We start from the raw sequence: 26,216 nt of genomic DNA on the forward strand, positions 1-26,216 counted from the left end.
TTGAAGTAAATAGTAACATGTAGAAATGGGGGAAAAAGTCATTCTGACTTTTAGCCATGCAATTTGTCACTGGGTATATCTGGAAATTATAATGAAAGGTTTTTTTTTTCTTTTCTTTATGCACTAATAATTCTTTCAATATCTCTCAAAAAGTAAAACAAATATATAAAAAGCCAAAAAGTTGTGATAATCCCCAAAGCAAAAAAATATCATATAACTCTAGGCATCACAGACACCTAAGGTTATCCAATCAGCGACTTAAAAAAAAAAAAATGGAATGTGTTCTTTATGTGAAATAGCAATTCCTTTTGAATTTTAAAAATGAATGGGGATGCCTGGGTAGCTCAGTTGGTTAAGCACCTGACTCCTAATTTTGGCTCAGGTCATGACCTCACAGTTCCTTGAGTTCAAGCCCTGCATCGGGTTCTTTGTTGACAGTGTGGAGCCTGTTTGGGATTCTCTCTCTTTCCCTCTCTGTCTGCCCGTTCCCCACTTGTGCACGTTTTATCTCTCTCAAAATAAATGAACTTTAAGAAAAATCTAAAAACAGGGGCGTCTGAATGGCCTAATCAGTTAAGCATCCAACTTGACTTAGGTCATTATCTCGCATCTTGTGGGTTTGAGCCCCATGTTGGGCTCAGTGCTAACAACTCAGAGCCTGAAGCCTGCTTTTGATTCTGCGTCTCCCTCTCTCTCTCTGCCCGTCCTGTGCTCATGCTCTCTCTCTCTCTCTCTCTCTCTCAAAAATAAATAAACATTTAAATTTTTTTTAAAAAAAGAAAAATCTAAAAACATTTTTCCTGGTGGGTTAATAACTCTTTTAAATCCTTTCAAATATGTTGTTTTTAAAATTATTAAAATAACTACAGACTAGATGGATTTCCATTCATAAATCTTCTAAAATTTCACAATATGCCACTATTATCCTTTTTACCACCTTTGTTCATATGAAGTTTGTGAAGGTCTTGCTGGCAGAGATTATGTTTTAGTAATCCCTGTGGCCCTTAAAGCTTAACAAACTGTCATGTACATGGCAAATTTCTGGAACATGCACCGAATGCCATTTTTTTCTTTTGTTTGTAGGCTATTTCATTATGTCTGCTTAAACCAGAAAGAGATTGTCATTATATTAATCTGTTAGTAATCCTTTATTTTTATATTTTTTCACTTTATTTTTTTAAATAATTGAGCTTTCTCATTTTAAATCATGTTGTAGAGGTTGAGACTAGCCTGAGAAGTGAATCTTTCCAGTGGTTTAAGTCTGATAAACCTACATTCCAGAGGGTCCTTCTCATTATTTATTTTCGCTGATCAGGCAATACAGTGCCTCTGAATTACAGCTTTAAGTGTTTTCCATCCTAATGAGGGTTAGCATTCCTCTGAGGAGTATATACTGCAGAGGGAACTAATCTCCTGCTTGATCCTGTCAATACAATCTTGTCCTACCAATAAAGAAGAAGTTAAATGCTACTACCTAATGGTAGAGCTGATTAGAAAAACTGAAGAGAAGGGGAGTTCCGTGCCTTAAATCTGTCCAGCACGTAGGGGACATAATTCCTAAAAGCCCAAAGTTCAAGAGTCATTTGGCTTATTTTTTGTATTTTAAATGTGAAGTATCTTGGTGTTGCAACGTAACTGATTACATAACAGCACATCTTGGTGAAATTCAGATTGTATTTCTTTTTAGTTCATAAGGAAAGAGTGGTAAAAGAATAGAGAATAAATTTCGGATGCAAGACGTTTAGAATAGTATATTTAAATTGCAAGATCTAATGTTAAAGTATGAGAAATGCTTTTGAAAATTGATTATAAGTATTTTTGATTACCAAAACAATAAAAGAGGAGACAGCTTAAAACAAAGATATTTTTTCCAGAGGAGTCTGGGTGACTCAATCAGTTAAGCATCTGACTCTTGGTTTCAGCTCAGGTCAAGAACTCACTGTTTGTGAGTTCGAGCCCCATGTCAGGCTCTGTGCTGACAGCTTGGAGCCTGGAGCCTGCTTCAGATTCTGGGTCTCCCTCTCTCTCTGCCCCTCCCCATATATCTTCTCTCTCTCTCTCTCTCTCTCTCTCAAAAATAAAATAGACATTATAATAAATAAACAACAATTTTTAAAAAATAAAATAAAGATTTTTTTCCAAAGAAGACATACAGATGACCAACATACACATGAAAAGATGTTCAGTATGACTAACCATCAGGGAAATACAAATCAATCCCACAATGAGATATATTACCTTATACTTGTCAGAATAAGTAGAATCAAGAAGACTAGAAAGAAGACAGGGCCAGAATATAGAAAACAAGGAACCCTCATGCACTGTTGATGAGACTGCAAATCGCAGTCACTGTGGAAAACAGTATAAAAGCTCCTCAAACAATTAAAAATAGAAATACCATATGATCTAATAATGCCATTACAGGTTATTTACCCAAAGAAAAGAAAAGCACTAATTTGAAAAGATATATGCACCCCTATGTCTGCAGCAGCACTATTTACAATAGCTTTGAGTGTCCACGCACAGATGAATAGATGAAGAAGACGTGGTATATATACACAATGGAATATTACTCAGTCATAAAAGAGAATGAGATATTCCCATTTATGACAACATGGATGGATCTAGAGGGTGTTATGCTAAGTGAAATAAGTCAGACTGAGAAAAACAAATATTATTTCATTTACATATGGAACCTAAAAAACAAAGCAAAACATTCAGACAAAAAAGCAGAAACAGATCCACAAAGACCGAAAACAAACTGACGGTTGGGGTGGGGGAAAAGGTGATTGAAAGGGAGTGGGAGATACAGGCTTCCAACTATGGAGTGAATAAGTCACAAGGATGAAAAGTACAACCTAGGGGATATGGTCAATACTAAAATTAATTAATTAATTAATTAATTAATTAATTAATTAAAAATAAAGATTAAAATAATCTACATGTACATACAGAAATGGAATGGAAATCATGGTTACAGACATTTGTATTTAGTATGGTCACTATAACCAGGAAAAAAATTCTGTTGTTTCTGGCACAGTCTGGTAATAAAGCACCCTGGATAAAACAATTCTGGTCAGTAAAAGACTTTTGTCACATAAAGGCAAATTTAAAGAGAATTTGAGGAAATAATTTTTAAAAAAGGACTATGTGTAAGTACTATGAAATACAAGGACAATAAACATTTTTCCCTCACCTCTATGGACAATGACCTCAGTCACAGTTTTGTGACTGAGTCACAGTTTTGAAAGGCTTTAGAAATATTAAAATAAAATTTTTAATAATGATCCTGGGTAAAAACAAAGTATAATACTAACTTAGACTTTCAACAAAAGCATTTATACTTATTCGAAGAGTAAGACATAATGCTGGGTTGAAGTGTAGAAACGCTGGAGTTTGGAACCAAATGAACAATGAATCCATTGTTCTATAATAGGACCAAAACTTATCTTGGAGTTAACCAGTGCTACAAGGTAAAGTAGGCTATTTAATTAGAAATTATTATATGAAGAAACATAAATAGGAGTGTATCTTCTGAAGTCATACACAAAGTAAACATTACATTCAAGGAACTTAAAAACATTTTTTTTAAGTTTTTATTTATTTCGAGACACAGAGCGCGTGCATGCGTGCGCGCACACACACGTGCCTGCACATGGGCGAGGGGCAGAGAGAAAGGCAGAGAGACAATCCCAAGCAGGCTCCATACTGTCAGTGAGAAGCCCGGTGCAGGGCTCAAACTCCTGAACCATGAAATCGTGACCTGAGCCAAAATCAAGAGTCGGATGCTTAACCAACTGAGCCGCACAAGTACCCTACATTTAAGGAATTTTCAAAGAAAGTCCAATAAAATTGTTAAAGTTTTTAAAAAGGTTCTGATTATTAAGCCAAAGGAAATTCTTTTTTAATTTCAAAATAATAATCTTCAGCTTCTTTTTATTCCTGTGTAAGGAAATGAAAATGTTGAAGTGTTTTTAACCTAGAAGCGTATGGTTAGAAATATTGCCAGTGGAGTCCTAAACTTGTCTTCTAGTCTTGGTTACAGATACTACTAAATTCACAGGATAATTCTTGTAATTATTCAATAATTCCTGTAATAATGTAATACTTACTGCAATTCCAGTGCAAGCAACACCAGGCAGGGATTGGTATCTGTTTTTATTCACTAATGCATCTGTAGCACTAACAAAATAACATGGCGTGGAGAAAGCCCTCAGTACACACATGATGGAATAAGAAAATTAAATTTGCAAATTCTTATAATGTTAATCGTTTTTCGTTATTCTAGTCACTGAAAAACAAAAGCATAACACATTGGAAATGTTTCCATTTTAAAAAAAAGCTAACATTTAAAAACAAAACAAAACAAACCGTGATAAAACATCAACTAAGTCATCACTCTGAGAATTGTTATGGTTTTACCTTCAGAACTGTCCTGGTTCCTTCATTTGCCTTTAATAATTATCCTCAGAACTCTGAATGGAAAATACATTCTTTATTGACCTATCTCTATCCTGAGAAATATGACATCCCTCTTCTTTTCTCAAAGAGAATGGTATTTATAATATCAAAATTGGACATGTGTGAAAAAAAAATAGTGGCCAAGCATTAAATTTGCCTTTGTTCATTAATTAAAACAAAGTGTACTACACAGAGCAAAAATAAAAATTATAAACATCTTATGAACAACTGTTATATCTTTTCATTATTATATTCCCAAGGTTCACTCCATTGCACACCACTGATCATACATCCAATAAATTTTTAATTGTTTTGTTTATTTTTTGAGAGAGTAGGAGAGAGAGAGCATGTTGAGGATGGACAGAGAGAGAGAGAGAAACCCCAACCAGGCTTCATGCAGTCAGCACAGAGCCCGACATGGGGCTTGAACCCATGAACTGTGAGATCATGACCTGAGCTGAACTCAAGAGAAAACGCTCAACCAGCTGACCATCCATGTGCCCCCAATAAATAATTTTTAAAAAAACCAAAATAACAATAAAAAGAGGTGATCTACAATAAGCAAACCAATCCAACATCAAGTAGTTAATTTTTTTATCTACTGTTCTCCGTGCCTTCTGAACTACCATCTAAGAAAGCACGTCAGGGGCGCCTGGGTGGCTGTCGATTGAGCATACGACTTTGGCTCATGTCATGATCTCACGGTTGGGGGGTTCGAGCCTTGCGTCTTGCTCAGAGCCTGAAGCCTGCTTCGGATTCTGTGTCTCCTTCGCTCTCTGCCCCTCCCCCGCTCACGCTTTGTCTCACTGTTTCTCAAAAATAAATAAATGTAAAAAAAAATTAAAAACATGTTTATTTAAGAAAGCATGTCAGGACTCTCCATGTTTCTAATCAAAGAATGCACATCTTACCTCATGGCCAGAAATGCTGGAATGGCCAATATTTTCACATGGTAGCTAGCCATATATTGCCTGGTTGGTAATATATTCCAGCTTGTCTAATTAAGCTTTTTTCTAACAATATGTTTTATTTTCCCCCAACATACAATTTTGAAAACATCAGACATTTTCAAGGACCATTCTTATCACTATGTTACTTTAACTCTTCAAACTTAGAAAGTTATAAGGAACATAAGATATTAATTTCAAAAGAAAAGCAAAGTAAATCTATTTGAAAAAAATAATTTATATTCTTGAAGAGAATTTTTATATTAAAAAACAGCAAGATTTTGAAGGATATTGTAAGAAAGCATAAATAAGACATTACTATGTCTAATATATAGAAACTATTGAGTATTAGCTATACCCAGCACATTATGTACACACTGGTCGTAATTTTTTAAATCATGTTGTCTGAACCTGTCAAGAATTACCTTCTAAACAATAATCATAGGAATCAATGTTATGGGAATTATCTGAGAATGAAATTTGGTAATAAATAATTTTTTTAAAGTTTATTTCTTTTGAGAGAGAGAGAGAGAGTCAGCAGGGGAGGGGCAGAGAGAGAGAGAGAGGGAGAGAGAGAGAATCCCGAAAAGACTCCTCAGTGTCAGTGCAGAGCCCCATGCAGGCCTCGGACTCACGAACCATGAGACCATGACTGAGCTGGAGTCAAGAGTTGGACACTTAACTGACTGAGCCACCCAGGTTCCCCAGTAATAAATAAATTTTCATGAACAGTTAGCAACTGGTTAGTTTCAAATCCTGAGTCAATAAATTTTCATCTTCAGTTTAGACCTCTAGAAATCTATATAAAAAATATAGTAAAGCATGCTAAATTTTTGTCACTTTTGTCATGAAAGAATCAGGTGAAGCTAGATAAAACTTGTTTGTCTTACGGACTCAATATTATTGATAAGAAAGAAATATTTTTGCTAGTTAATCACAGCCATTTATATGAAGTTGCTGATTCTTACTCTAAATCAAAATTGATTTTCTTAAATAGCAGAAGTCAGGGATAGGTTTTAAAAGTAATAATGACATAAGTGATCTTTCTTATTCATTCTGGCCTATTTTTGCATGAGTGTAAAATGTCTTCATTTCATGGATGGATGAAAGACACAAATGAAAACCTGCTAGAGTTCTGAGAGGAAACGCGGATCCTCAGTTATTTTTCCTCATGGTTTTGTCACTAGTCAAACATAATCAGTGTTATGCTTTTAACCAAAATATAAAGATAGCTACATATTTAAAATGTCAATAATCTGTCCTGATCTAAAAGTTCTCAAAAAAAGGAGTGATACATTGCAAAAATCTGTGTGTTGGAGAAAAAGAAGTTTATAAATCCATAAGCTATATCTCCACTCAAAGGTGAGAAAGATACTTAAAGCAAGTCCTTTAGTCAAAAAAGAAGTTTTAAATTTAAATTTAAGATATGTGGAGTGACCCTTAAGAAATTTCTCAGGAGTCCTGTTTTTCTTAACTATGGATTTTCTTTCGACTCACAGAGAAGACTGGATTCACTTCTCTTAGTTCACAATGTAAAAATGAAAACACTGTTTTTGGGTAATTGTTAAAATTTTTGACATGTACAAAAGAGTAAATTTTACACATTGGAAAACACACGCCCCATAATAATTGCTTTTTTTTTTTTACTTAAAATTAAGAAGTTGTTTAAAAACTCCATTTGGACAGAAATTAGTAAAATGGAACAAAAATATATACTTTCTAGTTGTTACTGCTGTTGATTGGTAATTGGCAGATCATTTTCATTCTCTGGAAACTTTTTGTCTTCCACATTATTCCCTAGTGTAATTTCCAAAATACTACTTATCACATTGATAAAATATATTGTAACTTTGTTTTTGTATATTAGTGACAGGTCAGAATGAATAATCAAAAATTCAATTACTTGTAAACCTGAGTCATTCAATTTAAATGTTTTGTGTAAGTTAGACTTGGTCTATATATTGATATCTTTGGTATAAGAAAATGTTGAGAAAACCATGAGTTAATTATCTAAAGAGATCACTTTATACAACTTTGATGTAAGATTTATTTAACCTTTAATGATTTTCTTTTAAAAATTTCAATTGTGTTTATTATTATTTAACAGTTGTTTACTTCTGAAAAAGACTGTTCTATCATCTCTTTATATACATTTAAAGGGCTGATTTTTCAAACCATCAGAAATGTTACCATACTAAAGACATGAAAAACACTTAAATGTATTATCTACACCAGGACTTCCTGATTGAATTAATTTTGTTCTAGATTTACTTTAGCTACAACAGAAGAAGCTTCTGCACACAGTATTAAGTTGCATATCTGAAAGCTGTTAAAATATACTTGTATCTTTAAAGGATGTGCCTATCAAAGATATTACAAATTACAAAAAACACATTATATACAACACATGGGATTCAGTAATATGATACTTGATTAAACCCATGCTTGATTTTTTAAATGTAATTTTTGGTTTGATTTAATCACCTTTTCCAAACTACCTTGTATTTGTGGACATCATCTGGCATGTTTTAAAGAAAATGTTTTTCAGTTGTGAGAATGAGTGTTTAATGAACCTATAAAGTAGCAGTGTGCTTATATTCTGGCTACTATTTGACATTGAAAATCTAGCTTCCTCAATTCTGCTCTTCCCAAGGCAAGATTGTTTTTTAATAGTGCAATATTCTAGAGATAGCTTTTAAAATTAACAAAATGCAAGACTCCAGAAAAGTTAATAAAAAACAGCTCAATCCTGATGAGGTTGGCTGATATTCACAGAAATCAGGAAGAATAAGTCTATCTATAAGTATTCTTTCACATAACTCTATAATGGAATTTAAATGAAACACACCATTATGAGACAATAATTCTTTTAGAGCAGAGAACTACAATACATTTGAATGTAATGTTAACATATTTATTAATTTAATCAATAAATGTGTATTTTATAGATTTAATTTGCTAGAACTATATCATGGAAACTTCTTTATTAGCTATAAAAGGGAATTTGTTATGCTTTGGGTGCTTGCAAAGGCATCTATATCTGAGTAAATTAGGGTTTAGGCATTAAAACAAACACTCTCAAAATATTAATTTTAAATAAAAATAGGTCACACTGAGGGAAAATACACTTTCAACTGTAAATTTAATAAAAATTAAAATTGTGTGAGTATAAATTATGTTTAAGAAATAATAATGAATATGGAAGAGTAAGAATCTATAAGACTTCTTACATTTTTAGGTTACATGTCATTTTTCCATATCTGAATTTATACTTTCTTGGTTAAAAATAATCATTTTAAAAATCAACACAAACCATTTATTTCATGAAAAATACCTGGCAATCCAGTCAACTCTTTAAAAAGAGTTGACTATTTGTTTTATCTTTCAATCTTAGGGGAAAATAAATTGTTAGAGAATCATAATTGGGTTTATTTCAATTACGGAGCATCAACTAGTTATTCATGATTTGTTACTTGGAATACAAAATTGAGAAATATCCCAGAACTGTATGCAGGAATACTTCATATCATATATTAAGTATAGAAAAGTGGATTCATAGCTTTAGATATCATTAGCTATGGATACTTTGTAACTGGATAGGTTTGCACATGAGTAAGTGGATACCAATATTCTTAATAACTCATCAATTATGCCTTGAAATGACAGTAATGAAAGCTTTAAAATGTTATTGATGACAGTATTTGATGACCAGTATAAAATTGTTAGAGTGGCTATTTGATATCAGTTTAAAGAAGAAGGAGAAGAAGAAGAAGAAGAAAGAAAAAGAACTTCCAGATAGATTTTCAGGAAAGATCATTAGTGCTCATGATGAAAGTTCATCTTTAGAGATTCTTTTCCTCTTTTCTAGAATGGAATAAACATGATTATACTATTCCCTTCTTTTAATAATCATGATCATCCATTAACAGTCAATAATAATATTCAAACAAATTATTTTTTTCTTTTGTTCTCCTTTAGAACTTATAAATTGTAAACATTAAAATCATAAAACCATATAGCAGCAAATGGAGAAACTGCTCAATTACACACCTAAATGTCTAAATGAAAATATCCACATAGTTGCTAAATTAAAACAGCAACAATGCCAGATGTCTCCTAATTAATTCTGGTAAGCTGAATACTAGTTTATAAACAATGTTCGAAATTTAAAGTCTGACATTTTTTGAGTTACTCCATTTTTAAAGTTGCTACATGAGAACAGTTGACCTTATTTTCAATTAAACTGACAGGAATCAGGTTAATAACAAAAATTTGCTAAGAAATCAGACGTTCCTTTCACTAACTGACACTGAAAAGTTAATGAAGAATTACTACTTTTGTAAATGTGACTATTGTCCCAGAAATACATTAAAGCCAAGGTAAATATAATGTAATTAAGAATTAGTGTGCGTGAAGGAATGCATTCTTCAACTTCTGTTTTGTTTTTCAGCTACACAATATCAAAACAAAAAGAAAACATTATTTAAATTCATTAGACACCATGACACCATATACCAAGAATATTTGATACTATCATTAAAAAAAAAAAAGTTGTCAACATCATTACTTCTTCATGGAAGGAGAACTGTATCCAAAAAGGCCAAAAAAAAAAAAAAAATTAAATGTAAATGCTATCTTTTTCAAAATATATTTTGTTTTCAGAACATGTTTGTCTATTTAAAGCATCTTCATCTCTTATGTCATTTATCTATAACAAGACTATAGATATTATTTTCCCCCATTTGAGAGTTGAGGAAAATAAATGAAGAGTGGTCAAGAAATTTCACTAGGATCATATTACTGAGGTAGAGCTAGAATTGACATTGAGGAAGGAATCCTAAACCCATCTCACTCTACGTATCACAATAACCCACTGCTAGGAAATTAAGAGAAAAATCTTAAGACTCTTAGGGGCTTACGTCATTAATCAGAAGTCATAATCATAATATCCAAATACCTTTGTGGTATTTTTTCATGAAAGATGAATTTATGTCAACTTGCCACATTGGTGTTACATTTCTGTTTGTGTCTGAACTTCAAACTAATACCCAATTTTCTAGATTGCTAAAATTGCAGACACTTATTCCAGTCAGTAACTGCTCATTTTAAAAAGAATATGGAAAAAAAAATCAAAATAGCAGGAAATATAGGAAACTGAAGCATAGGTTGATAACAAAGTATCAAAGTTTTGAAGTCCTACAAGTTAAGTTCTTTGCACTTGTGGAGGGAAACACACAAAGACACTATTCTGAAAATAAATTCCATTTTTATTTAAAGAACATACAAATCTAGTAATAAGGTTCATTTTATATATGCATGTGTGTATATATAATCCATACAAGCGCACCGCGCGCACACACACACACACACACACACACACACACACACACATTCTTTTAGAATCCCAAAGGTTTCTTCCTATTTAGATTTGATTTAGTTACCTATATATACCAATCATTTTGCATGAAGAAAATCAAGATGTACTGTATTTTATTTAAAAATCTACATTTCCACTGTAATGTTGAGTTTAAGAAAATATCTTGTGAGAGGCTAGAATAACACATTATCTGATTAAATGATAAATGAAATCAATCATATAGGTATTGTGCATATTTCACTTCAAAAACATTATTAAAGCAATGTATATTTAAATAAATACTTTCTCCACCCACCCAAAAGTGGGCGTACACACACACACACACACACACACACACACTGAACATGTTCACTACAATAAAATTCTAGAGGGTAAAATGCAAAAGAACTGAGGAATTGGGAAGAATTGAAGAATTGGAATTCATTGACAAATTACTTTCTCCAGTGGAGTAAAAACTACCTCTTGTATCAAACTCCCTTTTAAGAAAAGCACTATAACTTTGCAATTTTATGACCCAAAGTTGCAATTATCCTTCTTATATCTTCAAGATGTTATCAGTGAGCCTTACAAGCAGAAAAATTATTGATCAGAAATCCACATCAATAAATGTAAGTACTAAAATTATTTCCAGGGAAAATCTTAAAGAATACAATTTCTTAGAGAAGAGAAAGTGTTAGAAATAAGTAGGATAGTTTTAGAATTGGGTTTCACTAATTTTTTGCTTCATTATGTGGGGACTCCAGACTCCTTCAACATGTAAGCAAAACATTACAAAACATTATCAATACTAACAAAACTTCACACGTTCAAAACATGTGTTGTCATTTTAATTAAAGTATTTTGTTGTTAAATCTAATAGTAGAAGAAATCTATTAGCTGCTAAAATTATACATCTACAAAACTTAAAATTAAAAAAAAAGCTTTATTTATGAGAGATTAACTATAATTTTCTAAATTTGCTTATTTTTCAGTTTGCAACTAGTTTTCCAAGCTCAAAGATTTCTATACTGGGGTTATATGAAACATTGCCTTAGGGCAAGCTCCTCTCTTAACCTATTTGAAAGCCCAACCAACCCCCACCCCAATAATGTTTTTTTGGAAGTGAGAAAATAATAGGACTATAACCCATTAAACATTTCTCTCAAATAGTCAGAATTAAATTGCTAGTTCAAGATGCCCTTAATAATCTCCAATTGTCCTTATATTAAGGTCTGTGACCTTAACAAGAAGCACAATTTCAAGGCATTTCTTCAACTACTATTTTACATACTTCATCAGGGTAATGCATCCCTCCCTCCAACTCTGTACCCTCCCCATTTCTTCCTTTGACCTCTGCCCAGTTTATGATTTTTGTAGCATTGTTACACATTTCAATGAATGCAAGTTAAACATTTAAATTGATTTAAAGGGCTCACGAATATGAATACCAAGAAGTTATGCATCATAGGAGAACCATCTGAAAATACATGTATCCCATCTCTTGAGGCAGAAAAAAGATTATCACAGGATTGGTCAAATGCAGGTTACATGGTTGTCAATAAAATATAGACCTTCAGTCCTTACCTGCTTAACTGCATGATGACAAATCTAAACAGCATGCAAAAAAAGTCTCAAAATTCTGAATCCTCTGTCTTCGAGGCTGCTGTGACAGTTTTATACCCTGATGCTTTCTTCTTTGCTTACATACATTTGACTGGCTAGAATATCTGTAAGCAATAGTGGGGTTATTTTGCAACCCCAGTCACCTCTTCCTCTTTTCAAGCCTCTGGTTGGCATCTCACACAGCTCTAAACAGGCATCTTATCTTCGGAGGCAGAGCCTCCCCAGCCTTTTCCAGACCGATCCCCATTAGAAGGAGGTCCCTGCTCTAAAGGGTTGATCACGTTCTCGACCTGGTGCAGAGTAAAACGCTCTCTGGTTCAACTCCTGGGGACTAGGAGAACAGCCATCAGAGACTTAAACTCTCTGCCACTGCCTGGCTGCAGAACCAGCAGTAACCAGCGGCCAAGAAGCACCACCCCCTCCAGGACAGCGGAGGGGAGCGCGCCCAGTCCCAGATCCTCCCACCTCCCGCCCCACCTCCAGAAAGGGGGAAACAAAAAATAAAAGCCCAACTGGAAAGTGGGTCTAATATAAGCCACACGGCTCCCAACCCCACTCTTTGCTTTAACTTCAACCTTATATCACAAGCTCCATCTCCAAGTTGAAATTCAACTCTCTCTCCTCCCCCCGCCCCCCCCCCCCCCCCCCCCGATTCTTGCGAGTTGGTGAAGGCAGACGGGGAATGACGGTCAATGATACTTTAACACGGAGCCTGAGAAGTCAGTTAGCAAGTGTGAGTCCGACTAAGCAGGGGGATGAAGAGGGCGATTAGGGTTTTACAAAGCGGGCATGCTGAAGAGCCGTCATTTATTAGTCTTAGATATAGCTCATTAAAAAACATAAATAAATAAATAAATGCAAATGCAGAAGGGCGTTGATAAGAGAGTCTAGAGCTCCCAAGTCTGTCCTCTCACGCAGAAAAGAGGGTTTGCTCAAGTTTGGCCTGAGGCAGGTTGGAAACGGAGCGTTGGGCACGGACGCAGCCCCCCGGCGCGCCCCGCGCTCCAGGGCTGCGGTTGCCCACACCGAGCACTGCGCGCCGCAGGGGCTGAGTGCGGAGCCTGCGCTGGCCGGGCAGAGTGCGGGACACAGTCCCTCCCCGCGCCGCCATCCCCACACCCAGCGCCGAGCCTAGGGCCAGCCAGGCCACCGGGCACCTTGTCGTCCGCGCTCTCCGCGCCCAGGTGGCCTAGGCGTTGCCAGGAGCTGCGGAGAAGCCTCCAGGCACAGTCGCCTGTTGATAGCCCTCCGGTTAAAGCGTCCTTGGCGGTGGCAGAGCCTTTCAAGCGTAAATGTCCCCTTTCCCAAGCCTGAGTTTCAGGCTAGAATATAGCAAAACGCACTTACCTCAACAACGTACGTCTGTGCTTCACTGGAGTAGACTAGGTTAGGAAGAAAAGATCTGACTGCACTGAAAGTTGCGTTTTTTGGTTTTGTTTTTAGGTGTTTTGGGCTTTTTCCCCCCCCTAACCCCCCTCCTGCACCCTTGCGCAATAGCAACAGTCCTCCAAAGAGGATATTTGAATGGGTGAATTATGCGAAGCCCTCGTTTCTTCAAGTAAAGTCAGGGCTGCTGATGGCACTTGTCAGACAGGACGACCAGACTGGGAAGGAGACCAGGTAGAAACTAGTGACGGGTGAGGGGCGCCAAGTGGTGTGGACCACAGTCTCAGCCCTGCTCTGATGGGCTGCTGGTGGAAGCCAAGGGGGGAAAGCCCTTGAATCCTGAGACTGGGGGATGGGGTGACGCTGCAGCTGGAGTACTTTTATGTCTGGAAGCTAAAAGGGCTTTTGAATTAAAAAAAGCATTACTTAGGTCGTCGCGTCAGCCATCAATGAGGGCAGGAACAGTTCTTTCCGAGAAATTAAAAAACAAAAAACAGAGACAGAGAGAGCGAGAAAGGGGGGAAAAAAAAGAGAGATATAAAAGGAAAATGAAGAACGAAAAGACGTAAGGGAAATAAGAAAAGCTTAAACAATAGGTTCTCACCTCCATCCATCCCAGTAAAGAGAAATATTGTAGAATCCAGGAACTTGTTCTTAAGGGGGGCTGGGCGGAGGAGAGGGGGTCACAGAGAAAACCCTCAAACCTTAGTATGCACTAGAGATAACTAACACACGCAGGCTTGGCATTTAATTAATACACTGTCTTTGTCAATATGTGAAGTAAAAGCTAAGATTTAAATGTTCCTCAACATACCTATACTTAAAGGGGAAGTGATAATCATAACTGTCAGTTAAGCCCATAAAAAATGTTCATAAAAGCCAAAAACACTGCCATATTAACATACTTATTAAAAATTGAGTCTGGGGGCTGAACAAGTGTGAAGAGTGAGGTAATTAAATTTTTCATATGAAGTCTGCCCCTGAATTTCAATTTATTGGAACGAAGATAATCAGTGCTTCCTTCCGATGGCTTTCTTCCTCTGAAATGAGTACTGTGTGTCCAATTAGCTGTTCACTAGCTAAATTCATAAAATCAGAAATATACTAAATATGATGCCTGTATTGAAATACAATGCCCAAAATAATATGTTCACGTGTGATTTGGGATACTGTGAGAAAAAAAAAAATGGTGCACTTAAAACTCCCACTCTTCTTCTTACCATAGAGTGGCTATTAGCACTTAGTGTCCGGCTAAACCCATAAAAATACACTTAACAAAAGTCCTCCTTCAGTCATGTAATTGCTTGCAATGAACAAATGCTGACCTGAACAACCTTCTGAAGATCAGAGACTAGTGAACTTTCTCAGACCCTGAAATTTTCTTGAAGGTTTCTTTTAAGCTTACTCTTAGATAAACATATAAAATTTGACCTTTCAAATGGCACAAGAATGTGTGCCAAGAAGCATTAATGGGAGGGGGGAGGGGTGGTTAATGTTTCCTATAACCTGTAATATAAATGAGGACAGAAATAAATAATGTAAAAGCTGATGGGATAATTCATCACATGGGTTGTATCTTGGTAGCACAATTGCAACTAATATACTAATCAATTAACAGTCACATAGATGTTTGAGTTCTGAAAGTAACAAAAAATATTTTTTTTAATGAGATATTGTCTCAACACAGCTCATTAAAAATAACACTAGCAATAAGTTTCTAATAAAATGTAAGGAGAATAACTTACCAGAGGACATTTCAGGAAGCAAGATGACTGTGAGAAAAAGATATCCAGGATTCAAACAGATATTCCATGATCTTCCAAATTAAGGTAGTGATGAGCTGCAGGGTGGTGGAACTTTGAAAAAATCAGCAGTTCCTGGTGGCATGTAACCAACTAAAAACCAGTTACACAGAAAGCCACGGAACCCCCAAGGAAAAGAAGCAACATGCGAAAGAGGTGCCTTTTATTTTGGGGGGTGGGGGGCTTATTTGTGAAGATCCTTGGGCAGACAAAGTGAAAATTTACTGACTGTAACATGCCCATACAGTGGGGAGAAATAGAAGCGGTGTAACCCCAGAGAACAGGAGGTGAGATACAGATAAATCTGCAAAGAGAAGTAAAAGGATGTGCTGAAGACAAGAGATAAAGCGAGAACTAGTGAGCAGGGCTGTAGTCATCCTGATAGATTCAGCAGCAGGAATGATTTAGGCTGCTGGGAAGGATCCAATGAGAATTCAAGAGGGCACTGCTTCGGAAATCCTGCTCTGATCTTCCCACTCTCAGTTCTTTAAGAGTTACCTGCGTTGGGCACATTATTATTAGGATTAATAGTTTTCCATCAGTGTATTTCACTAGGATTTCCCTTGAACTCTCTCACTCGCGGCAACTGAGGGAGGCGTAGTAAGGAATCCCAGCACAACCCCCCCCCCCCCCCCAATAAGCCCCTGTGGTCACTTTAGGACGACCAAATCATCAGAGGTTTGCACTGGGGCGGGGGGGGGGGGGGGGGTGGTAATCAAGGGGCTGAAGATGCGGAGGAGGCCGAGTGGCCGGGCGCTCTCGGGGGCGCTGCGCCGGAGGCTCGGGCGCGGGGGCCTGGAGCGGTTGTCAGCAGCTGCAGCGAAGGCAGCGGGAGCCCTCCCGGGTCCTGTTTTCTCGGAGAATTCTGCAGCCCGCGACTCAAGGCAATTCGGTTCCACCCGAAACCTCAGCTCCAAATGCCTTGTTTTAGAAGCTGGGGCTTTGGAGGTTCTGAGGACCGTTCCTGGGGAGGCGGGTGACAGTCTGTGAGGTTCTCGCGGCCCCTCTGGTTCCCGCACAGTTACCGAGGGAGAGAGTGCTAGAAATGGCTTTGCTGCCGAATGCATTATCTTGCCATTTTCGTATCCCGATACAGCACGCACGATCGCCTGATCGATCGGGTAAGATTAGCTTTGTTCCGTCTCTCTTTTCCTCTCCACGGTCCCATCCCTTCTACAAGCCCAAACCCCAACCCCAAATCGCAGTCTCTCGTCTCTCTCTCTCTCTCTCTCTCTCTCTCTCTCTCTCTCTCTCTCTCCCTCTCTTTCAAGTGAGGAACTTCCCTTTCCTCTTTGAAACCTACTTCCCCAGGGGATTGCTTGTGTGACTAGGGGCTGGTAACTCTCTTCGTAGATGATTTATATTTTGGCTGTGAAATGATTCCCCCCTCGCCACCCTCGGTCCCCTCCTTAGGGAAGGTCCCTCCCTCCCCATGGGTTCCCTGTCTGAGCTTGGATCTGGATGAAGAGCGCTGTGGGAGTCTTTTGCCCTCTGCTCTACCTTCCTCTGGACCCTGAAGCTTAAGCATTATCCGCCTCTCTCTCTTTTTTTCAGAAATAGGAGGGAAAGGTAGAGTGGAAATTGATTTCTTGCAGAGACTCAGGCGCCGAATGATAGAGGGAATAAACATTTGCCCTGGATAAAAAATGTTCTTGGTAAGTAATCTTATTTTCTGCGGTTGAAAAGGAAACACATTGCTTCTCACTGGCCCATCCCCCACTCCATTCATTTATTTGCTCTCTGTATGTAAATCACGAGCTGGGTCAGTGGAAATTTTCTTTTCCCTCTTCCTAGGAGAATAGCAGCGTGTAAGGGTGAATTTGAACTAGCGGGCTTTTAAGGAGGCAACATGAAGGCTTTAAGGCGCTTCAGTTCTTATATTCCAAACCTACACACAGGTAAAGCTGATTCCCGCTTGCTTGTTAGAAGAGTATTTAAATATCTCCTTTATTTCTTACTAACACTTTTCTTTCTCAAAATGAAGAACACGGGTACTGTAGTAGCTCCGTGTCCATGGTTTTCGTATATTTTGGCCATGTTCTAAAATATGATATTCTTTCCACTCCAGAAATAAGAATGTGTATTCAGCTGAAGCTTAATAAGTAAGCTTTAAGCTAAAGGTAACTTAAAGCTCTCATACCCCTTACTAACCTGTACATCTTTGTTCCAACTCTTGTACCAGATACAAATTATTAGCATCCAAGATAGCTATTTGCATGTTGTGGTGATAGCTATAAATTCAGAAAGCCCTCTGGTTTTCATGAGTCTATAGCACCCCCAGCCTGCATTTGCTCATTATGAGAAGAGTGAAAAAGAGGGAGGAAGCCAAACACCTCTTGATTGTGCTTACATCACATGTCACTAAGTGTGCAGAATAATCCACCTTGCAAATTGTGTGAACTTGGTTTATCAAGCGTAAGCTGACTAGTGTGGATGTGAAAAACTAAAGGAGACTTGCTCTGAGAGAAATTATTGCCATTTTAAGTTACAGATATTTTACTGGTACAATATCGGTATTATTTTTTCTCCATTGTTGTCATACCTTACACTGTACACCCCTTATTCCCAAATTTTAATGATAAAGAATGAGCTATTCCTGATACAAATAGGATGGTTTTAATTTCATCTAAAGTATCTGACATTAAAATTCCATTGATAAGAATAGACTTTATTTCAAGTCATCAATTTTCTAGAAATCTCTACTAGGAAATCCCAGAAGAGAGATAGCTAAGTGTCATATTACAACATAAAGGCAAACTGTGCATGTGCACAAGTATCTATAGTCGTTATTACTATCAAAATTGTCCAGGGAAAAAATTTCATGTGTGTGTATAACTTTTCTTTTCTTTCTGTTCTTAGGCTGTGTTCCAGCCCTAATAAGGACCTAGAGCAGAAGTTTTTCTTCAGTGATCTAATTTTACCCAAAAGCTCATTTCTGTGTTATGTCTCTGTTTTACGCAGGCTGACAAATGTTGGTAGGGGGATGGATACCCCGAATTAAATTTGTTACAAACTCAACCTTAACAGTTGTGATGTATTAGACAGCATATTTTTCGTGTAAGATTTAATATGCTGCTAAACTTACTTACCTAAATTGTGATTCAAAGAAATACAATTGTTTTTTGAGGACCCAACTTGACTTAAGTTAGAAAGTATAATATTAAAATTTTTATTTTATATGAAAAATAAATGCAAGATTGATGTTCTTTTAAATATTTGGAGAATAAAAAGTACAGGATTAAAAAATATTAATTCTGTGACCCATGTTTCCTTAACTTTAACATAGTTAATAGCACTTAAAGTTTATTAAACTAGCTAAGTCTTTGAGCGTTATACTAAATCATATGATTAAGTGTGATGAACCTCAAAATAGAGCCATAGGCTTTTACATCTGTTAGCTAGCTTTTACCTGGTTTGTACTTAGATCTGTCTCAAAAGTTATACATTATAAGTTTATACTCAGCATGTCTTTTCCTGGATCATCTCAATGCACATCTGCAATGGGTATCTAAGCACATTTTATATTACTGGTAATGTTTTTATTTGCTATCCTGGCTGCTTCTTTTTAGTGGTATAGGTACCACGTGATATATTTGTTAACTATTAATCCACAAAAATGTCTAATCTAAAAGCAATATTCAAGGTATATTGTATTGGGGAAATTGTGAGTCAGTTTGCTTTGTCAATAAAAATGTCAATATGCTTCAGATTGTTTTAACCTTAAATCAAAATTATAACAAAAATGTAGAAGATAAGTAAATTCAAACTGTTCCTTGCATATGAAAGGGTCATATCACACACAGGTATGCATATATAATTTCCCTCATTGGAATATTTAAATTTCTTTAGTCTCTGTTGTATGTTTATTTTGGTTTTAGATCTTTCTCTTTGAAAGTGCCTAAAGTTTCTTAAATACCTAAGTGTGCAGGCATCTGCTTGCCTTACTCCATAAAATGAATGTGCTGCTAAATAAACTGAGCCAATATATTTGAATCTCAAAAAAAGTACAGCAGTGTTCCCCACTTATCCACAGGGGATACATTCTAAGACTCTCAGCAGATGCCTAAAACCATGGATGGTAGAGAACCCTAAATACACTATGTTTTTTCCTCCACATACACACCTATGATAAAGTTGAATTTATGTATTAGGCACAGTAAGAGTTGAACAATAATAAAATAGAACAATTACAAAAATATGGTGTAATAAAAGTTATGTGAACGTGTGTCTCTCACGTATCGTATTGTGATGTGTGTATTGTACTATACTCATCTTTTTTCTTCTTGTGATGATGTGAGATGATAAAATGCCTAGGTGGTGAGATGAAGTAGGGTGAATGACATAGGCACCGTGACATAGCGCTAGGCTACTGTTGACCTTCTGACCACTTGTCAGAAGTTTCCGGAAACTGAAGCTGCGGCCAGGTAACTGAAACCGGGGAGAGTGAAACCAGAGATAAGAGGGGACCACTGTATGTTGGAACTTGAAGGAACTTTAATGGCCATTGAGTCTAACTCCTTCATTATGACGAAGAAATTGAGAACCAGAGAGGTTAAGTGATTCGTGTAATCATTCACTAACCGGTAATCCAAGGAACTTTAAATGTAGTTTTCCTAACTTCTTAGGTAGTATTCATTGTAAATCCATTAAACTGTAACACTAGCTGTTAAAGCAGTTTAAGATTGGGATAAGGAATAGATGAAAGAGAAGGTAGTACAAAGATGTGTCCTTATTGGAGTTTATTTTGTTGACAACTAATACTCTCCATTGTAGAAATTTTTTATTTCCCTATCATGGTTTATATTCCCCAGTTCCCCCCACCCTCGCGCCACCCCATCCCTGCCCTCAGTGGTTGGGGAACATTTCTTGGTGTAATTTTACTTTCTCAGAAAAGATTCTCAGTGTTTTTGTACTTCACTAGGTTGTTCCCTAGACTATTACCAACCACCCCCTACACAACCTTAACGTGTAGATAATTCCAACACCCGCAATAGCACATTCCATCATGTCACCTGCAGTTCTACTTTTAAATTTCCCTACCGATATAAAAAATAGAAGTGCATCGAGAAGAAAGCCATCATCTCAAAATAAGAAGGTTAATTAAACTTATATCTGAAACACACACATACACACAGACACACACATGTACAATAAGAAATAAATGCAGAGACTAAGACAATACATTGTGATGGAAACATTATTATGCAAAAATAAATCCATGTTCCATTAACAAAGAGCTTTTTTTTTTTTTTCAACGTTTATTTTTGGGACAGAGAGAGACAGAGCATGAACGGGGGAGGGGCAGAGAGAGAGGGAGACACAGAATCGGAAACAGGCTCCAGGCTCTGAGCCATCAGCCCAGAGCCTGACGCCGGGCTCGAACTCACGGACCACGAGATCGTGACCTGGCTGAAGTCGGACGCTTAACTGACTGCGCCACCCAGGCGCCCCGACAAAGAGCTTTCTTAATATGAGAAAAGTTATAAAACTTCAGTGGCTTGGGAATATTCAGTTTTCTGGAGTGACTGAAGCCATTCTTCTTCATTCCTTCATAGACATCAATATTTGAGTAACATGCAAGTTACTTTTTTTGGAAATAACAAACCTAAAAGACAAATATCAACAACGAAATCCATTGACAGTTATCATTATTCAAAGGGATTATTGTTCTTAGATTAAATAAGAATAAAAGCAAATGTGAACATATTTTTAAATGTATACAATGTGCTCTTATTCACACTAATCTGAAATATTGCAAAAGATGGAATACATATGAGAAAGAATATATATTGGTTATTTTACATTTTAAAGATCAAAAAAATTCTACTCTTATTTAAAACCTACCTGTTGTTAAATAAAAATTTCTAATTGGTAAAGAGAAATGTAAGTAGATTCATAGAATATTTTGAAGAACCTAGTATAGACCTACCTCTTCAAATAGGTTATCTCAATATCTGCTGTGCAAGTTGGTTACAAGCACTTCATATACGCAATGACAGTCTCAAAGAGCTTCATTAATTTGTCCAAAGTCACAAACTAAGTAGAAGATTCAGAATTAGAAATCAGGTTTTATGACTCCGAAGTCTAGGTGGATTCCCGTTGCACTTTTCTATCACATATAAATTACTGGGATACTAGAAGCATTCTGGAAGCATTTGTTAAATAGCATCTGTATTGCTGTATGTGTTTTTGTGTGACTAATAATGTCTTCACAGACATGTAATAGAATTCAGAGCCTAACCTATTTCAGAAAAAAGCTGCCTACTATCAGTTTCATGAAGGAGAAACCATGACTGTGTTTTCATATTTATGCTCACCCCTCTTGCTTTGAATCTGCACCAGTTAGTACAAGACCTTACATAGAGAAGGAACTCAATAACTGTTTATTTAATGGATGAAATTAAGTACTAAACTTAACATTCCATCTTTAATATTCCTACAAGGACTTACTGTATTTAATTTTTATACAACATTTAGAAATGTTATTACTAAGTGGCAGCATTTTTCAAAATATTTTCAGAATATTTGACATATATTTGGCCTTAGTAAACCATTTTTAAAAAGATGACCCCTTCCTATCGCATGAGACTTTGTATTTTTATAAATACCTTATTATCCATCACACTAATTTATCCTTTCACCATGCTGTAAATTAAAGCATTTCATTTATTTGAGAATAAGGGAAATAAAGTATGAAGAAATTAAAGCACTATTATTGATTACTAAAAGAAACAATTGAGCTGTTTTTATCCACCATATTATATTTCCTAACTTGTTGGAAATAAGATATGTGTTAGTAAATTCTTCAACTGTCAACTTTTGCAAGTAAAATATATTTATAGAAGAGAGAAAGGTTTCTAATATTATGAGCTGAATCATAAAACTATCAGTTTATATAACATTTTGCTAATCAGACTTCTTAGAATTAAGATATTTGATATTCACAAAAATGATTGTTTCTAAATTATTTATAGTTCCAAAATCTATTCATGAGCACAATGACCAAAATATGTTCATTGGCGTAGTGGTCATATGGATTAATGCATTATCAACTGACATGAATAAACGTCACTATTTTAAAAGTTTTTTTAATGTTTACTCTTGAGAGAGAGAGCCCACATAGGCATGAGTGGGGGAGGGGCAGAGAGAGAGAGGAAGACTCAGAATCTGAAGCAGGCTCCAGGCTCTGAGCTGCCAGCACAGAGACAACGTGGGGCTCAAACTCAAGAACTACAAGATTACTTCGCGACCTAAGCTGAAGTTGGATGTTTAACCGACTGAGCCACCCAGGTGCCCCAAACTTGCACAATTTTTGAAGTAACTGATAAAAGTAACAATTTTGAAAACATTCAAGATATGATAAGATACAGCTTCCTTACAATCCTTCCTTGTATCTGAATTTCAATGATTATTTGGTCTGGTAGAAAGAATAAAATTTCCCAAAACATCCACATTCTAATTCCCACGATGTGTGACTGTGTTACCTTGCGTAATTTAAGGAGTTTTGTAAATTTCACAAGGGTAAGGACCTTGAAATATAGAGAGCAGCCTAGACGAGCTGTGTCTTCCTTATATAATCACAAACATCCTTATAAGAGAAAGGCAAAAGGATGGAGTCAGAAAAAGACATGTGATGACAGAAACAGATGGAAGGACGAGGGACCATTAGCCAAGGAATGCAGTTGAGACACCCTCTAGAAGCTGAAAAAGGACAGGAAACAGATGATACCCTAGAGCTTTCAGAAGAAATTAAGCCCTGCTAATTCATTTTAGACTTCTGACCTACAAAATCGTTGAGTTAATAATTTGTGTTTTTTTTAAGACACTATACGTTTGTGGTAATTTGTAACAGCAGCAACAGGAAACTAATAAAGCCAGTCATGCAAAGAGTTCAAAAATAAGTAGTATGTTCTCTCCTCTCTCGGAATTTTAAGATTTTACAGCAAATTCTTGCTTCATGGGCATTCCATTCCTCCAGATATTGAACAAACCACTGTCTTTCATCAGGTTGAAATTTGATTTCCTCAAAAAGCAGGGTGATTCATCCAACATGGTTACATAGAGCATGAATAGAAACCAGGGTGGGGACAACTAGACAATAGCTCTAGTCTCCGGAAATAAACTAAAAATTAAGAATTTATAATAGTATATGGCTTTACTCATTTACTACATACTGCTAGCATAGAGTCTTACACATATTAGCAGCCAATGCATGCTGATTTGGTTGTAACAAATATTGATGCAGGTAAGAAAGTAAATAATAATCATTACATTTGAAGAATATATGAAAATTAGACGGTATGAAGAAAAGATACTAAGCATAATATAATAGTAAGTGCAGAAGCCAGTGAGAATTAGCAAAATATTAACAGAAATGTGAGATCAAAATGAGACCACAACAGAGTGACTGACAGGATGTAGGAGGATTTTTATTTTCATGGAAAGATAGATATGAAGCAATTTGATCATTTTCTCCTTGTATTTTATACAGTTATGCAATCAGGGAAAGAACCTGAACATTTACCTAATTAGGATGCATCATTAATTTTACTGTCTCATGAACTCCTAAGGCCTTTCACCCCTTGTAGAAATAAAAGAAACTGAGCTACTTGATTGCCAATTCTCTTGGTGTCTCTAAATCTCCGTAATGCGTGTACTTCCTATTCTGAAGAAATACATACCTTGTAGGAGGAAGAAAAACAATCCTTCACATTGATCATGGAGTTTTGCCTCTGAGGAGAAAATATGAATTTACAGACAAAAGCAATTTTAAAAGACTATATAAAATGAATTCATTTCATATTTATGGAAGGAGACCAAGCCTAAAAGTCAATTCAACAAGTATTTATTGAGCATTTATTCAACAATCATTTATTGATAGTATTATATATAAGAAGCAAGGTTCTAAATGTTATAAGGACATAAAAATAAATAAGTTACAGTCTTTATGTCCTACTAGGTGGATAAGGAGAGTATACTGATAAATATAAAGGTACTTTTGACTCTATCCCACATTCTATTCACATCATCAATCATCCTTTTATTAGAAAGAAAAAACAAATTTATTGTCATCTGTGGGCCAAGTACATCTTAGGATAATATGCTGAATAAGATAAGCAAAATCATGGACATCAAGCATCTTACAAATACTGACGGAATCATAACAGCAACACAAAAGAAAACAATAAACTGACATTTGAATAATTGCTGGTGTCTTTAGGCATAAGATCTCTTCAGCAATAAGTATATCATGCTTCACTTATTTACATTACTTACTAGCTTCTGAAAGCATGTAACTGTTTTTACCTATTGCCTACATTTGTTGGCAGGAGGAGTTTGCTTAGTGTTTAAGGGGTGACAGTTTCAGCAGAGTGAATTTTTTTGTCAGTATAAGTTTAAAATTAACAACTCCAATGCCGTTAATTCAACCACACTTTTAATTTTGTCTAATGCACAGTTTAGTGGAGTCAGCAGAATGGGTGCAACAATCTGACACACGGCAATTCAAGGATCCAGACGCCTCTTATCCCATGACCCATTGTTTCACTAAGTCCTCTGATATTGTCTATTCATTTGGTAAATGTGGGAAAGACCAAATGTTGAGGGAGAATTACTTAGGAGATTTTATGGGCCAGATCCACAAGTGGTCCATATCCTTTCCATTCACATTCCATTGACCAGAACACATTCTTATGACCGCATCTAACCAAAAAAGAAGCTGTGAAATGAAATAAAATTTCATGTCTAGAAAGAAGAAAAGAATATGAATAGTAATCTGCTGGACTGATATTCTCAAACATTGATTGTACTTTCAGTCCAGGACAGAGACTTTAACTTTGTTTGTTGTTATGATCGTGTCAGTATTAGAAGATAGAATTTGATAGGTAATGCATTGCTTGGTAATAGAAGGAAATCTAGTCCTTGCCAGCTTCTAGAATGGGCTCTGCAAATGGTTGATACATAATAAATTTTTGTTAATGAATGAACACCTATGGCTTTGGATGTTCCTATACAATATCCCTATACCCAAAATTGGCACTCAGTTTTATATCCACAGATCTTAAAAGTTTTTGCAAAAATAAACTCAAAATAAACCTCAGACCTAAGTATAATATGCAAAACTATAAAGCTCCTAGAAGTTACTAGGAAGAAATCCACATGAGCTTGAGTTTGGTAATTACTTTTTATTTTATTTATTTTATTTTTATTTTTTTAATTTTTTTAATGTTATGTATTTTAGAGAGACAGAGAGAGCATGAGTGGCGAGGGGCAGAAAGAGATGGAGACACAGAATCCGAAGCAGGCTCCAGGCTCCCAGCTGTCGGCACAGAGCCCGACACGGGGCTCGAACTCACAGACCATGAGATCATGACCTGTGCTGAAGTCGCACGCTTAACCAACTGAGCCAACCAGGTGCCCCAGGAAATCACTTTTTAGATACCTTTTGGTCTGCCAAAGATACCATTAAGAGAATGAAAAAGCCACAGACTGGGAGAAAATACTTGCAACACACATATCTAATAAAATATTGTTACCCAAAATATACAAAGAACTCTTAAAGTGCTACAATAAGAAAAAATTTAAAAATGGATGGGAGATCTGAACAGAGACCTCACCAAAGAAGATATAAGATGGCAAATA

General features: G+C 36.1%; 1 protein-coding gene and 1 long non-coding RNA gene across 4 annotated transcripts in view; one reads left to right on the top strand and one right to left on the bottom strand.

Moving 5' to 3' along the window:
- BRINP3 (BMP/retinoic acid inducible neural specific 3) overlaps window positions 1-16,207 on the bottom strand; it is a 416,023-nt gene extending 399,816 nt beyond the window's left edge. Inside the window, exon 1 of one of the 3 annotated variants that reach the window (XM_025927773.2) lies at window positions 15,519-16,207. The gene's annotated coding sequence lies outside the window, so the exon portion shown is untranslated. Of the gene's footprint in view, window positions 1-12,348; window positions 12,766-13,734; window positions 14,153-15,518 lie in introns of those variants that run through there. The other 2 variants (XM_086694879.1, XM_086694878.1) reach the window with 2 other exon arrangements.
- A 121-nt stretch (window positions 16,208-16,328) lies between these two features.
- Window positions 16,329-19,801, top strand: LOC147572487 (uncharacterized). The gene is made up of 3 exons (XR_015246462.1): window positions 16,329-16,696; window positions 17,130-17,473; window positions 18,435-19,801. It is a non-coding gene; the product is annotated as an uncharacterized LOC147572487 (long non-coding RNA).
- The last annotated feature ends 6,415 nt before the right edge of the window (window positions 19,802-26,216 follow it).

The sequence above is a fragment of the Puma concolor genome, chromosome E4 (assembly GCF_028749965.1).
Source record: "Puma concolor isolate L17-30 chromosome E4, mPumCon1.1.hap2, whole genome shotgun sequence".
NCBI lineage: Eukaryota > Metazoa > Chordata > Mammalia > Carnivora > Felidae > Puma > Puma concolor.